Source organism: Mytilus californianus, unplaced genomic scaffold (assembly GCF_021869535.1).
Source record: "Mytilus californianus isolate M0D057914Y unplaced genomic scaffold, xbMytCali1.0.p SCAF_2, whole genome shotgun sequence".
Classification (NCBI taxonomy): domain Eukaryota; kingdom Metazoa; phylum Mollusca; class Bivalvia; order Mytilida; family Mytilidae; genus Mytilus; species Mytilus californianus.
In genome coordinates this window covers 63,072,722-63,089,918 of record NW_026262668.1, presented here as the reverse complement: position 1 = coordinate 63,089,918, position 17,197 = coordinate 63,072,722, and positions in this window count along the sequence as shown.

Genomic DNA, 17,197 nt, shown 5'->3' with positions numbered 1-17,197 from the left:
TTGCCCCAACTGTTCAGGGTTCGACCTCTGCGGTCGTATCAAGCTGCGCCCTGCGGAGCATTTTATTGGAAAATGATGCTATTAGCGGCATGTTTCCGATACCATTGACCAGAACTTAAGGAAGTCGATTATTGCCTCCGCCTACCGCACTCGATTTCATATTTACTATTTTACATACTAACTGGAATTATATGCTTACGAGACATGTTGCAATGTTAAACTTATTACGACATGTGAAAATCAAGACTTGCATAAAAAATATCTCAATATTAGAGACAGTGGCGTCATTTTTCCTCAGAGCTTTCAGCTCTTTGATTTTCATTTTTTGCATAAACCATTATTGATGTAGAGAAAATGTAAATAGCAAAGATGTTTAAAGCACAATAAAAAATACAAATAAGTCAACAAGATCAAAATTGTCAACAGACTCCTTTGAGGAGTCATGGACGAAGTTGATAACAGTCTTCTTGTAGAAGTTTTATTTTCATGAATGATGATTTTTATCCATTTTTATACAACCGCCAAAAAATTTGCGTATATTGGTATCACGTTGTCGTCGAATGTGTCGTCTTTTCTGTTCTCTAATTTAAGTTAGCCTCAATCAAATGTTATGAGATTTACACACAATACTTATTTTCACAAAACTCAGATCAAGTACAAATTTGGGTAGCGTCACTTATACAGTTCTCCAGTTATGTCCCTTTATAATTTTATATAATATGCAAGCGGGGGCATCATCTGTGTCCCATGGACACATTCCCTATTTATTTTTAACTAGTGTATTTACAAATAAATGTAAAGTTTTTCATACAAGATTGAATCATGACTAGCTGATTGGTAGTGATATAAAATATAGTTTTTTTAGACCTTTATCAGATTTATAATAATGAAAATGTAAAAATTGACTACTGCTTCAAGGATTTGTTGTTGGTATTTATTGCCATTTTAAGTAATCTTGGCTACATCATGGTCGCCAGTTTGTATTGGTGGAGGAAGCTAGAGTATCTGGAGAGTTCCATAACCTTTGGCAGGAAAACTAGCAATTCTTTTCAATTGCCCTGTCAGACTCAAACATAAATAGCCACAAGTGGGATTTCAACCTCACAACCAAAGAGTTGACAGACTAGACTAGTGATCAATGTAGATAAACTGCATAGACCACTTGTCTACCCAGGACTCCTCAGTAACAAAAAAAGTTTTATACATTTCTCATATCTTACTACAAAAAGGTGAGATTCTTTTATGCCCCCGCCATAGTGGAGGGGGCATTAAGTTTTACCCTTGTCCGTCTGTACGTACGTACGTCCCAAAATTGGTTTCCGTTCTCTAACTTTAGTTTGCCTCAACCAAATGTTATGAAACTTATACACAATGCTTATTACCACAAAACACAGATCAAGTTTGAATTTTGGTGGCGTCACTTTTACTGTTCTAGAGTTATACCTTTTACAAATGGAAAATTGCTGTATTTATCGTTTCCGTTCTCTAACTTTAGTTTGCCTCAACCAAATGTTATGAAACTTATACACAATGCTTATTACCACAAAACACAGATCAAGTTTGAATTTTGGTGGCGTCACTTTTACCGTTCTAGAGTCATGCCCCTTTACAAATGGAAAAATGCTTAATTTTTCGTTTCCAATCTCTAACTTAAGTTTGCCTCAACCAAATATTATGAAACTTATACACAATGCTTATTACCACTAAACACAGATCAAGTTTGAATTTTGGTGGTGTCACTTCAACCATTCTAGAGTTATGCCCCTTTAGAAATGGAAAAATTGCAAAATTTTTATTTTCTTCTAAATATCAAGTAATTTTATTAAAATTGGAGTTATCTTCCTTTGTCCATGATTATAGTTGAATCAACTACAATCAATGCTTTATACAATGCAATGTTTAATTATTTTGACTTCCACTGATAAAACACAGTTCAAGTTGAATTTGGGTAGTGTCACTTTAATCATGATTGAGTTATGCCCCTTTATAAATCGAAAGATTGCAAAATTATTAGTTTCCATTCTGTAACTTAAGTTTGCCCAAACCAAACATTATGAAACCTATACACAATATTCATTACCACAAAACTAAGATCAAGTACAAATTTTTTGTTTCCGTTTTCTAACTTTAGTTTGCCTCAACCAAATGTTATGAAACTTATACACAATGCTTATTACTACATAATACAGATTAAGTACGAAATTTGATGGCAACACTTTTACCATTCTTGAGTAATGTCCCTTTATAAACAAAAATTGCTGAATTTTATGTTCCATTCTCTAACTTTAGTTTGTCTCAACCAAATATTATAAAACTTATACACAACTGTTCTAGAGTTATGCGTGTTTACAAATAGAAATAATTGCTGAATTTTTAGTTTCTGTTCTCTATTTTAGTTAGCCTCAACCAAATGTTATGAGACTTACACACAATGATTATTACCACAAAACTCAGATCAAGTTCAAATTTGGGTAGCGTCACTTTTACTGTTCTTCAGTTATGTCCCTTTATAACTATATGATATGCAAGCGGGGGCATCATCTGTGTCCACATGTGGACACTATCCACATTTTTGTGTTCAATGTATGAGATGTGATGATTTTGAATAGACAGTGTCTCAAAATTAAGAAAAAAGTTTCAATCCTATTTCTTTATTTTCAAGAGTATGTAAATATAAATCAATGTTAATATTTCTGCATTTTTGTTTCAGATACATTACTATGTTTCATTATTAGATAGAATTCACATGCAAAGTTTTGTATTGTTACGTAACATGATATTCCTACTGAGGTGCAACAACATTCTGGAATAATGAAACATTTAATTTCTGAATGTTTGACTGTCTTACAACAATGGTGTATGGATGTTGTCCGGAATATCATATGACTGATGTTAAATGAAATGTCCTTTAACATGTAACTGTAGAACTGTTCAAATGGTCATGATCATCAAACCTATCAATCTATGTGACAGTCAAAAGTTGTTCACTGCATATATATATGTCAGAAAATGTACAACAAAATTATTTCATTTGATTTAGGTTAATGGATTTTAATTAAATGTCCATAATTATGTAACTGCAAAACTGGTCACATCATCAAACCATTTACCAGTAATTTGGAAGGCAATTCAAGTTGTTCCTGGACAAGATAGACATTTATGTAAACAAATGTACATAACAAGATTGTGTTGAGCCTCCCTCTGAATAAACTTCACAGAGAACAATAGCTATTGTATTTATTCAATGGGACAAGTGAACTGACAAAAGTTTTAATTGACAGGTAAACTGCAAATGATTCTATTGAAAACTTTCAATTCTTCCACAATAAAAGTATGCTAAATTCAGGTTTTGAATGAAATGATATGCAGCTTTATGCTGTCTACTATGAGTAGGTCAACTTTCCCTAAATTGTCAAATGACTGCTTATCAGAGTTATTGCCTTTGAAAGATGGTTTTTATCCATTTTTGGAAAATGATGCTATCAGCGGCATGTTTCCGATACCATTGACCAGAAATTACGGAAGTCGATTATTGCCTCCGCCTACCGCACTCGGTTTCATATTTACTATTTTACATACTTACTGGAATCTGCTTGTATAACGCTACACATGAACAAAGTGTTGTAGTCGGACGGGAACCAGTTTACATACTTTTTTATTTACCAAAAAGATATCTTGAGCTGTCCATATGTTTTTTGTTATTAAATGGTATTTGGAGCTATCCCTTTGTTATATTTTTCATATTTATTCGAGCTTTCACTTTTATGCACATGTCTTACAATCGCAAACAATCGGTATGTATAAATGATAAATAGATCCGTTTTGTTATGGTGTTGGACTTTGTACCCTCCAATGATCAGCAATCGCTAGACAAAATAGTTCTCCTAAATAATGTCAGCCTTTCATGCCATTTCAACTTTACAATCATTAAAAAAAGTGAAAATCGGAATCATTGTGATATCCATTGGATAGAAACTGGTCGTTATCCAGATTTACGAAGATTTTAAAAATCGGAAATTAGTAATATGGTTATACCCTCGCGGTGCGTATGAATCTTTGTTTACAAAACAGGATTTCGGAACGTCTCTAGTTTTTAGATCGTAAGTCACGATAAACTCAAACTGAAAGTAAACAGTTGTTTGTAAGACGCAGGTTTACTCACCATAAAAAAGCTGAAACGTTAAGTATGGCATATATTTTAGGTTAAAGACGGTCCCATTCATTTAAAAAGCATTTTGAAAGTAGACGATGGGATTATTTCAGGTTTGGGGAACGAGTAAATTATCACAAAGTTCATTTCTTGACGACCTCTAAATTTCATCATGTCGATGGTACAAATCGATATTTACTGTTTACTGTCGCTTCTCATGTTTTGTATTTAAACGGTCGTTAATTTTTAAACCCGAACCAGGCATATGCATTCTGTAATTGTGCAAATCTTCGTTCTTTGGTCAATTGGCTTATGGATAGTTGTATCAATTTCAACTCTTACATTATTATTTTTTTTAAATATATTTGCATTACACATGTTTGCATTACACATGCAATGGCAGTACCTTTCCAATTACTATTTATGTGTTGTGTCTAAACTAAAGTTGTAACACTTTATAGTGACTGGAAAGGGTAGAAAAATTCATCAGATGAGAAAAGGCTGAAGATACTTCAAACGGCACCGAATCATTAGATATTGCATCTTATAAAAAGAAACTGAGATTTGGATAGTTCCACTTCAAGGTAAAAATGTTTATCTCTTGTGAAATGAAATTAAAAAAAATATTATAACACTGTAGTTAATTAATAAAGATACTATTACGTGTATTTCTGTATTGGCCTTATTATTGGTTCTCGGCCAGCAGTCAAACGGCACCGAATCATTAGAAATTGCATCTTATAAAAGGAAACTGAGATTTGGATAGTTCCACTTCAAGGTAAAAATGTTTATCTCTTGTGAAATGAAATAAAAAAATATTGTAACATAGTAGTTAATTAATAAAGATACTATTACGTGTATTTCTGTATTGGCCTTATTATTGGTCCTCGGCCAGCAGTATTGGCCTTCCGCTTCGCCTCAGACCAATACACCCAAGACATGGACCAATAACAAGGCCAATACAGAAATACTTACGCAATGATATTATAGAATGACAGTATGGTTCAATAGCGGGAATCAGCCCCTCAACTACTTTTTACATAAATATTAACTTCTGGCTTCAACGCTTTGTTCGTCTTGTCTGGAGATCTTGCTGTAGTTCCAGTTCAGCAAGCATTTTAGAGACGTATCCCGTCCATCCTCTTTTGACTTGTAATCTCTGGTGATAGATTTTGCCGCTTGACATTGTATCCTTTCAAGTTTGTTTTTTTTTTGTTACCGTGTAGGGGTCCCATACTATGGCTCCATATTAAATTATAAGATCCATTCCTAAAAATCTAGATCATTGTTCTAATCTGACACAAATTTCAATAACTGGAATGCTACCCAAGTTGAATATATGGTGACCCACGAGAACAGCATTATCACTATTGAAATTGTGTTTAATACCATGATTGTTCAATGTCATTAACTTAAATGGAGACAGACATTTGACCTGAAAGACATGAAAGGTGGTGTGGGAGTGCAAAATCAAAAACTAACTGACTATGATATATGGTTAAAGAATGAATATCAATTACATGGGTCAACATGGTCAAGGGCAGAGTTGTTATAAAATAACAATATGGCAGAGAAGTGGTTTCAAGTTTCATATAAAGCGACCTGACTGACATGAAATAAAAAATCGAAGGAGTATCCCTATTTGTCTAATCTTCAAGGTGACATAAAACTAGTAAAACAATATTATGCTATTGTCTAAATATACAGAAATATAATTTGCTTCAAGTAACAGAAATAACTAGGTCACTAGTAACTTATTTAATGAGTATGTGGGGTATAAGAGCTTGCTAACAACAGGCTCTTCATAATCATTTGGTTTGAAAAGGATACTAGTAGTCTATATTCTTGATTTAGAAAAATGTAATTGCAAGAAAAAAATCACATTACTTAGAATACTTTAGATCATTCAGGTAGTCTTTATTTATATGTACAAAAGAACAGCCAGTAGTCATTGGATATTGTAGATCATTCAAATAGTCTTGAACTTTTTATTAGTAAAAAAGAACAGCCAGTAGTCATTGGATATTGTAGATCATTCCGGTAGTCTTGACCTATTTATTTATACAAAAAAACAGCCAGTAGTAATTGGATACTGTAGATCATTCAGGTAGTCTTGACCTATTCATTTGTACTGAAAAAACAGACACATATACGAATATCAATTATATGCTTACGAGACATGTTGCAATGTTAAACTTATTACGACATGTGAAAATCAAGACTTGCATAAAAAATATCTCAATATTAGAGACAGTGGCGTCATTTTTCCTCAGAGCTTTCAGCTCTTTGATTTTCATTTTTTGCATAAACCATTATTGATGTAGAGAAAATGTAAATAGCAAAGATGTTTAAAGCACAATAAAAAATACAAATAAGTCAACAAGATCAAAATTGTCAACAGGCCCTTTGAGGAGTCATGGACGAAGTTGATAACAGTCTTCTTGTAGAAGTTTTATTTTCATGAATGATGATTTTTATCCATTTTTATACAACCGCAAAAAAATTTGCGTATATTGGTATCACGTCGTCGTCGTTCGAAGACATTTGGTTTTCAGACAATAACTTTAGTGTTAGTAAATAGAAATCTATGAACTTTAAACACAAGGTTTATAACCACAAAAGGAAGGTTGGGTATTGATTTTGGGGGTTATGGTCCCAACAGTTTAGGAATTAGGGGCCAAAATAAGCATTTTTCTAGTTTCCAGACAATAACTTGTGGAATGGTGTATGGATCTCTCTAAAATTATACCACATATTTCCATACCACAAAGGGATGGTTAGGATTGGCTTTGGGGTGTTATGGCTCAAACCGTTTAAGAAATAGGGGCAAAAAAGTGAGAAAAAACAAGGGTGTCCTGGTTAATGGACAATTACTTAAGTACAATGTTGTATTTGAATTACCTCCCTTACACTGCTATTAAATTATGTATAAAGAAATGTTGTATTGTCTTTAGGTGATTAGCTGTCAATTTATTTTTATACGACCGCAACAAACTTTTGAAGTCGTATATTGGTATGACGTTGGCATCGTTGTCGACGTCGATGTCCGGCTTCTCTGTCGTCTGAAGACACATTGGTTATCGCACAATAACTTTAGTTTAACTGAATTGATCTCTATGAAATTTTACCTAAAGGTTCAATACCACAAAAGGTAGGTTGGGATTGATTTTGAGGGTTATGGTACCAACAGTTAAGGAATTGGGAGCCAAAAAGGGGCCAAAAATAGGCATTTTTATACGACCGCAATATTTTTGCGGTCATATATTGGTATGACATTGGCATCGTCGTCTGAAGACACATTGGTTTTCGCACTCTAACTTTAGTTTAAGTGAATTGATCTCTATGAAATTTTACCATAAGGTTCAATACTACAAAAGGAAGGTTGGGATTGATTTTGGGGGTTATGGTACCAACAGTTAAGGAACAAGGGGCCAAAAAGAGGCCCAAATAAGCATTTTTTTTAGTTTCATGACAATAACTTGTGGAACAGTGTATGGATCTCTCTGAAATTATACCACATATTTCCATACCACAGAGGGATGGTTAGGATTGGCTTTGGGGGGTTATGGCTCAAACTGTTTAGGAATTGGGGGCAAAACAGTAAGAGAAAAAAACAAGGGTGTTCTGGTTAATGGACAATTACTTAAGTACAAATTACAGTGTAAGGGAGGTAATTCAAACACAACTTTGAATTACCTCCCTTACACTGCTTTTAAATTATGTATAAAATATTTTTGTATGATCTTGAGGTGATTAGCTGTCAATTCATTTTTATACGACCGCAAAAAAATTTTGCGGTCGTATATTGGTATGACGTTGGCGTCGTCGTCGTCGTCGTCGTCGTCCGAAGACACATTGGTTTTCGCACTCTAACTTTAGTTTAAGTGAATGGATCGCTATGAGGTTCAATACCACAAAAGGAAGGTGGGGATTGATTTTGGGGGTTATGGTACCAACAGTTAAGGAATTAAGGGCCAAAAAGTGGCCAAAAATAAGCGTTTTTGTAACTTCCAGACATAACTTGTGTGTTAGTGTATGGATCTCTCTGACATTGTACCACAAGGTTCCATATCACAAAGGGAATGCTGGGATTGATTTTGGGGGTAATTGCCTCCAAGTTTTAGGAATTAGGGGCCAAAAAGGGGCAAAAAACAAGCATTTTTCTAGTTTCATGACAATAACTTGTGTGTAAGTGTATGGATATCTCTGACATGTACCACAAGGTTCCATATCACAAAGGGAATGCTGGGATTGATTTTGGGGGTAATTGCCTCCAAATTTTAGAAATTAGGGGCCAAAAAGGGGCAAAAAACAAGCATTTTTCTAGTTTCATGACAATAACTTGTGTGTAAGTGTATGGATCTTTATGAAATTGTTCTACAAGGTTCCATATCACAAAGGGAAAGCTGGGTATGAGTTTGGGGTTAATTGCCCAAAACGTTTAGGAATTTGGGGCCAAAAAGGGGCCAAAAAACAAGCATTTTCTGGTTTCCAGACAATAACTTGTGTTCAAGTGTATGGATTTGTCTGAAATTGTACTACATGGTACCATACCACAAAGGGAAGGCTGGGATTGAGTTTGGGGTTGATGAATCATAAGGGGGTTCAAAAAATTTGGGGGGGATTTTTTTTCCTTTTTTTTCTTTCAAATTTTCCATTTTAAATTGGTTATTTCTGATTTATATATAAAAGCAAATAATAATGATATGGTTTGAATAGGTAAATTAAAAAATTTTAAGTTCTTAGACCACATTCATTCTGTGTCAGAAACCTATGCTGTGTCAAATATTTAATTACAATCCAAATTCAGTGCTGTATCAAGCTTGAATGTTGTGTCCATACTTGCCCCAACTGTTCAGGGTTCAACCTCTGCGGTCGTATCAAGCTGCGCCCTAGCGGAGCGTTTTATTAGAAGTTACTATTTTAATAATTTTAAAAATGTTGATTAAGGTAAATTAATTTTAGCTATGATTATGTATGTCATTTTCTATTTTAAGACTTTTATGATGTATTTAAATTGGTTATTATGGTTGCAAACTCCATTGGAAATTTGAATTGAAATTATGACAATGACTGAGGGAAATAATTTTTTTTTGGAAAAAGGGGGGAAGTTAACAAAATGGGAGGGGGGGGGGGGTAAAAAAAATTGGTTGGGGTGGAGACAATTTTTCTCCTCAAGATTTCAGAAATCAAAAGAAAATCCTTCAAATTTTTTTATTTTTTTTTTTTAAAGGGAGAGGGTCAATTCGCAACAGCATAGTGTATTGCACAAAAGTAAAAAATTGAATATAAATTCAAATCATATAACCAATTCTAAGTTCTTTGACTACAGTTATTCTGTGTCAGAAACCTATTATGTGTCAAATATTGAATTACAATCCAAATTCATACCTGTATCAAGCGTGAATATTGTGTCCATTTGCCCCAACTGTTCAGGGTTGGACCTCTTCGATCGTATCCAGCTTCGCTCAGCGAAGTAATTTATTTACCATGGGAGAAATTCAGGCTCTTGTGAACTCTTGTATAGAATCAAAGTATGTCTTTACTTTTTTTTAGTTTCTTTCAAACATGACAAACATGTCATCCCTTCCATTTACTGCATTATGATCCATTCCAAAATTAAGCTACCCTCCTTTTAAATAAAGATGTTTCTCTGGGAATTCCTAGTAATCTACTAAGCCTTTAAAACTTGCATCTAACCAAGCAACAGATGAAAGAAAAAAAAATTTGAGGTACAAATAAGATGTCTCCGCCAAGATTGTGAATTCTTAAAAAAACTTCAAACATTTATTGGAATATTTTAAATCTTTACACATTCACCTGGCTTTCAAATATTTGGCTCTGAGCATTCCTGGTGAAGGTAAATCAAGAAAAGCACTTCGGACGCATACAATCAATAAAGTGTAGTTTTAATTTTTACAACACTAATAGTCAACCAGCAGTCCCCGAGGGTATTACCAGCGCATTAGTCAGCACTTCAGTACTGACATGATTTATAACAAACATTTCTTAATAGTCTGTTATAAATTTATAAGTTATTAAGAAACTAAGGATTCAACTCCCTCAGGCAAAGTTGACCTTAGGTTGTTCTGGCTATTTTTTTTATGTCCTTTTGATCATATAGTCCTTCAACTGTTTCGGTTCTTATGCATCCTTTGCTTTCAAATATTCGGCTATGAACGTTCCGATGAAGGTAAATCCAGAAAAGCACTTTTTTGCAAGAGTATTCAAACCTGATTTTCTTCTTAAATCCGTGGTAAATTGAAGCATTATTCTTAAACTTTAATGCACAACTTTTTTCAAAAGAACGTGTGTTTTTTTTAGTTTTAGGGGAAAATATAGTTACCTTCCAAGGAATTACAATAATGCAAACGAAATTGCTTGGAAGAAGATATTATGAGAATTATCGAGTTATAATTGTTAATGTCCTCATTGAATCCTTCAACCAGATTATCGATGGTCGACTCCCATTGTGATGGACATCAGTTGTGAACTGATTTTTCACGGATTCATTTCTTTGCTTTTATTGAAGAAAAATAAATCACCAAAGTTTCAATGCTTTAGTTTTACCTTCCACTATGATGATTACTTTCTTTAAAAGATGATTTAAAAAGTTTTCGGCATTTCATTTATGCCAAGAGTGAAAATATTAAGGGCAACGCAGAAAACAACATAGTCTGCTTTCTAACTGGACATGGATATGTTTAACATTACAAAGCACCGAATATCACTTCCTATGTCTTTTTCAAAGCTCCTGGAATCCTAGTCTCATTCCCCTTCAAATGCAGTTAGTATCGTATCTTATACATCCCGTCAATGTGTTTGTATTATCTTTCATTTTTGCTGGTGTGTTTTGTACGTGTAACTTTATGTATTTCTTTGGTACATATGACGTGGCTCTGTACTTTTAAAGATCCCACCATTTTGTTATTGTTCTATTATAATACTATTATGTTATTGTTCTATTATAATTTTGAAAATACTTTGAACGACAAAATTATTTTACTCGCATAGTGGTATTAACCATATGTGGATTCTTTAAAATTCTAAAGAACTTCTGGATAATTTTAAATCTTGGTCTTTTTCTGAAATTAGTTCTAACAAAAACTTTTGATTTTTCAACCCTGTATACCACCATTCCCCATGTGAAATTATGATTTTGAAAATACTTTGATATTTCTTCCTGTGTGACGTTTACTTTTTCTGCCGTCATACACGCGACTCTACACTAAGAGTAGATGTGAATGCAGTCACAGGACTTTAAATATTTCAATCCTTTATGGGTATATAAGTAAGCAGTGAATGTGGTTGTTAAATTTGATAGATGCTTTTTGTGCTTCTTTGTTAAATGTTTGTTTGTTTTGAGATTGTGACACAGTGATGACTGCTGTACCCATATTTTGACAATGTTACCTATTATGTCTGTTTTGTTCACGCATCGTTGTAAATATAATGGAATTTGATACGACTGTCATACAAGTAAGAGGTTTAGCGCTATAAAACCAGGTCCAATCTACCATTTTCTACATTTGAAAATGCCTGTACTAAGTTAGGAATATGACAGTTGTTGTCCATTCGTTTGATGTGTTTTATCATTTGATTTTGCCATTTGATTAGGGGCTTTCCGTTTTGAATTTTCCTCGATGTTCAGTATTTTTGTGATTTTACTTTTCACATGTTATTGACCAGAAAATTAAATCGCATTTTCGTTGCGATGATCAACTTGACGGATGTCACTTTTGCAATATGAAGTGCTTTTCCCAGGCATCTGAGCACCTGAGTTCATTTAGTTTTTTTTGGAAGGGAAGGGGTTGTGTTAATCAATCTTTTTTTTTGTGAAGTTATTTTCAAGATGCTGGATTTCCTGATTATCGACAACATATTTACTAGTATTTCGTTTTGAGAACATGTTTTTGAACAGACATTCGATATTCTTGTGGGAGTCAACTGTGCTCATCCCCTTGCCGAATTGTTTCTTTATACCTATGAAGCACACATCATACAGGAGCTTCTGAATAAATTTGAAAAGAAGCTGACATTAACATTTATGTAGATGATCCGTTCCGTTAAATAGATGATGTTTACTGAATAATTCAAAGTTACTGTGTCGACATCATCTATCCCAAGTCTACATATCTTGACTTTTATCCAGAAATGGACAATGAGAGTCGGTTGAGAACTAAATTCAGCTTTCTATGTAGCAACAGTCGAGCACAGCCAGCAATTAAGTATGTTCAAAGTTAGATAGTCTAGAACTTAAGTTGCCTAAGAAGTTTCCTTGGATAAGAGTTACTGCTTACAAGGAAACTATTGCATCAAGGGTTCCAAAATTGAAATGTCAAATGTGCAGTCACCACTCAAAACTTGTACGGACGCCATCATACTTTGGTTGACCTTATTGAATATCGCTGTGTTTTACTTGTAATGTGTATCAAAATGGGTGCCACAAGTTGAATAGGAATTCCTTCCCTTCCGGAGCAATTTAATTCAATCCCGTATTTTTGTAAAGTTCATCTTGTTCAACCGTTAGTTTTCTATGCAGTATGTAGTTATTGGTTTTTTTTTTTTATCTTTTCTACTTTTGGTGTTGTCTGTCTTTATTTGACTTACTATTATGATTTTTTATTGTCCCATTTACATTTTCTCTGTCACTTTGTCGTTTTCTATTTGATTATTGGATCTTATTTATTTCTTTGACTAATGGATTTGATTGACCCACTTGGTTTCTTCTTACTTTTCAAAATAATGGAATGACCTCAAAATGTTTAGGTTAAACTGTTGGTCAAAATTGAGACAAACTTTAAAACTCATCAAAGTACTAGACTTTTAATTTCGCACGTTTCGTCTACGTGAAACACATCAGAAATGGCACTCGAATCAAAACCGAATGCTAAAATCAATTACGAAGTTGAAGAGTATTAAGAGCAAAAAAACAAAAAAACAAAAAAAAAACAACATTTGTGCTAAATCTAGCTTTTAACATCGATTCCTGGGTGTAGAAAAACCTTAGTGTTCCGAAAATATTTAAAAGTTTTATCAACAGGAAACTAAAATATTAATGAAATTTTATGTCAACACAAAAGCACTAACTACTAGGCTGGTGATGCCTCTTGGAAGAAACGCACACAATCAGTGGCACAGACCTAGTGGTTGTTAAAACTCATAGGAGATACCAGGCCTATAATCCAATACGCCATATATAAGTTTCAACTTCATGATATACAGAGGCGTTCGAATCAATCTGTTTGAAGGCTAAATGAATTACGAAGTTAAAGTGCAATGAAAGCCAAAAAATAAAAAAATAAAAATGTGCCAAATCTAGCTTAGGCCATCTATGCCTATCGTAAACAAACTAAGTGTTTTGAATGTTTTATCAACAGTAAATTTCCAAGAAATAATTGTATCAATAATATTTCATGTCAGCACATAAGCACTGACTTGCTGGGTTGGTGATGCTCTCGGGAATTAAACTTCCTCTAGCTGTGACATCAACCCAGTAGCTGTAAAACTCATCAAAGATAGTAGACGTATGATTGAATATGCCAGATGCGTGTCAGCTACATAAAACTCTTCATTGGCGCTCGAATCAAAATAATTGAAAGGCCAAATTGAATTACTAAGTTGAAGAGCTTTAAGGCCATAAATTAAAAAAAAAGATTTTCCAAATTTTTCTGAGGCAATCTGGAAGTATAAAATCTTATTGTTTTAAATGATTTTAACGTTTTATCAACAGTAAATTACACAAAAAAATGGCAGAAACTATATGTGAAAATATGATTGAAGCTTTAAATTTTCTCCTTGACAACATATATGTACGTTTCGGCGATAAAGTGTATCGACAAGTAGTAGGTATTCATATGAGCACTAACTGCGCCCCTTTAATAACAGATTTATTCATGTATTGCTATGAATCCTAGTTTATGACCAAACTCAGTAAAGACACGTCATTGTTACATTTGGTTGATACCTGTCCTAAGTCAGGAATCTGATGTTCAGTAGTTGTCGTTTGTTATTGTGGTTCATAAGTGTTTCTCGTTTTCGTTTTTTATATAGATTAGACCGTTGGTTTTCTCGTTTGAATGGTTTTACACTAGTAATTTTTGGGGCCCTTTATAGCTTGCTGTTCGGTGTGAGCCAAGGCTCCGTGTTGAAGACCGTACTTTGACCTATAATGGTTTACTTTTATAAATTTTGACTTGGATGGAGAGTTGTCTCATTGGCACTCATACCACATCTTCTTATATCTATATATATTATGAACTGTGCTGCTGACGAAGTTTGATTATTATTAATTGCTGTACACACCAACGGATTAACAAAAACTGACATTCAAGGACAGTGAACGCAAATTCCTATAAATTTAAAATGGAATGAGCTTAGGTGTTTCCAAATATTAAACACGCGACACCCGTTCTATTAACCAAACGACAAAGCCATTTACAAGTCGAATATGGCAAGTTTTAAATCGATGAAGCTCTATGTAAAACAATTCTGCATTCAATTGTTATAGAATCACCTAATAATGACCGATCGGTTTATGAAGACTGTAGGGCATTGTTGTTATGATAGTTGACAGAATTGTCCTATTACCGAACAGTTTATGTAACTGCAGATGTCTTCTCTCAAGAAAATCAATGCAGTGGACAAAAGCACTGCTGTGAGATAAACAACGTACGCAGCGAAGCAGGATTATTGCTTAAAGAACAAGAAATCATTCTTTTGAAAGTTATTGTATACAAGTATTCAAGTTTATTTCATTTACCAGAGCTAGGTCGATACCTCTGCTTGTGGAATGCTCTAGTCTCTATGCATGTAAGTATCATCAGTAGTCGGTGCTTCGATACTGACATGATTTATAACATAAATATTTAAATAACAGTTTATGAATTAAGATAATACTAGCATTATGAAGTTAAGGTTCCACTCCCTCATGCAAAGCTGACCTCGGATGAATTAAGTATTCTGTTTGGGTCATTTGTGTTCATATAGTTTGTAACGTTTTATAAGACAAAAAAGAATACTAGTAACAAAAAAAAAACTATAAGGCAAATTCAAAAAAGGGAAGTCCATAAAAACTGACACAAAAATCAAACGCCATCAATCAACAGAACAAGTGAAAAACAACAGCCATATTCCTGACAACATAACCCCGAGTTCATCTTTGTTTTTTTGGGGTTTTTTTTTGGTATTTTGATAGTGTTGGTGTTGACCAATCTTGCTATTCATTGTCACTTTTCTTCGTTTTAAATTGAAGGTTGTCTATATCATCTCATGAAAGTCGTTTGATAAGAATCGTAAACACGTTTTGACAACCACACTGATTACAATAACAAATCTATTAAAAAATACACTAAAATTTTGTTTTTTACAACATATAAAAGCTTTGTGTATTTCTCAAGTGTAAAAAGTATCTCAGTTGCTTGGTTTCACTAACACATATATACTCTTAACGTTCTTTTATATACTACTCCAGCAAGGCGATTAGAAAGAACGACTGCAATTATCCCTTCACTAGTTCTTCGGTCTCCTTTCAGATGATTCAGATAATTTAAACATGCATCATTTGGTATACTAACCTTTATATTGAGTCTTGGTTTCATTTTGAAAATTAAGCAGTTTAATGCTTAGGTTTATGGTAGTTTGGTGCGAAGTACACACCATGAAACTTGATATATGAATACATCATAATGTTAACTACCGGTACATGTAAAATGTATATCAAAATGACAATATGTCCTAAGTTACGTGGTTGATCTTTGACAGTTAATGTGTTTGTAAGAATTTGTAATAAGATTTATTTTGTAAAAAGTAAAATAACAAAAATACCGAACTCCAAGGAAAATTCAAAACGGAAAGTCCCTCATCAAATGTCAATATCAAAATCCCAAACACATCAAACGAATGGAAAACAACTGTCATATTCCTGACTTGGTACAGGCATTTCATTATGTAGAAAATGGTGGATTAAACCTTGTTTTATAGCTAGCTAAACCTCTCACTTGTATGACAGTCGCATAAAGTTCCATTATATTGACAACAATGTGTGAACAAAACAGACAGACATAATAGGTAAAAACGTCAAAAATAGGGATACACCAGTCAACCTTGTGTTATAATCTTAATCACTATAAAAGTATTACTATTGTAAGTATTTGCAATAAGTTAAAAAAAGAAAACAAAGTGAAGAATACTAAAAGGTTGTCCGCTTCGGATTTGTTTGTCTCGCTTACTCCTTCTTTGTAACCCTTTGTCCTTGCTGCGCAAAGTATTAGTAGTACCTGTTTTATTTTTATTTCCGCTCCTGAAGTATTCAATCTTTAAATAGTTATCTTAATTCCGTCTACCAAGGAACACTTCCTACAATACAGATGCGCAAACTTCAAAACTAAAATGACAATATAATTTATTACTCAGTTTTAGTATTAATAGGGGGTAAGCAAACCAAGTAGCCTGATATGTGACAACGGTAAAAGCTGAAAATGCTTACCGTTTGAAAGTACCTGACGATTTGGTTGGTTCGGGAAATCAATTTTAAAGTTTTGGGGATTAAAACTGAGTGTATGGTAAAATTTATCAAATGAAGATAGATATACATAAAGGCAACAGTAGTATACCGCTGTTCGAAATTCATAAATCGATTGAGAAAAAAAACAAATCCGGGTAACAAACTAAAACTGAGGGAAACACATCAAATATAAGAGGAGAACTACGACAAAACAGAAACACAACATCAAAATATAACACACACAGAAACGAACTATAATATAACAATGGCCATTTTCCTGACTTGGTACAGGACATTTTAAGAAAAAAATGGTGGGTTGAATCTTGTTTTGTGGCAAGCCAAACCTCGCACTTTTATAGCAATGTTAAATATAACACTTTTGACACCATTACATGACATGGATACAGTACAACATTACGGACAGAGAATTACGCAAATAAACAATACAATATAGTACATTTGGACAACAAAACAACAGAAACACTGAAGTGAACAAACAACAAACGACAATGCAACATACACAGAAACAAACTATACGATAA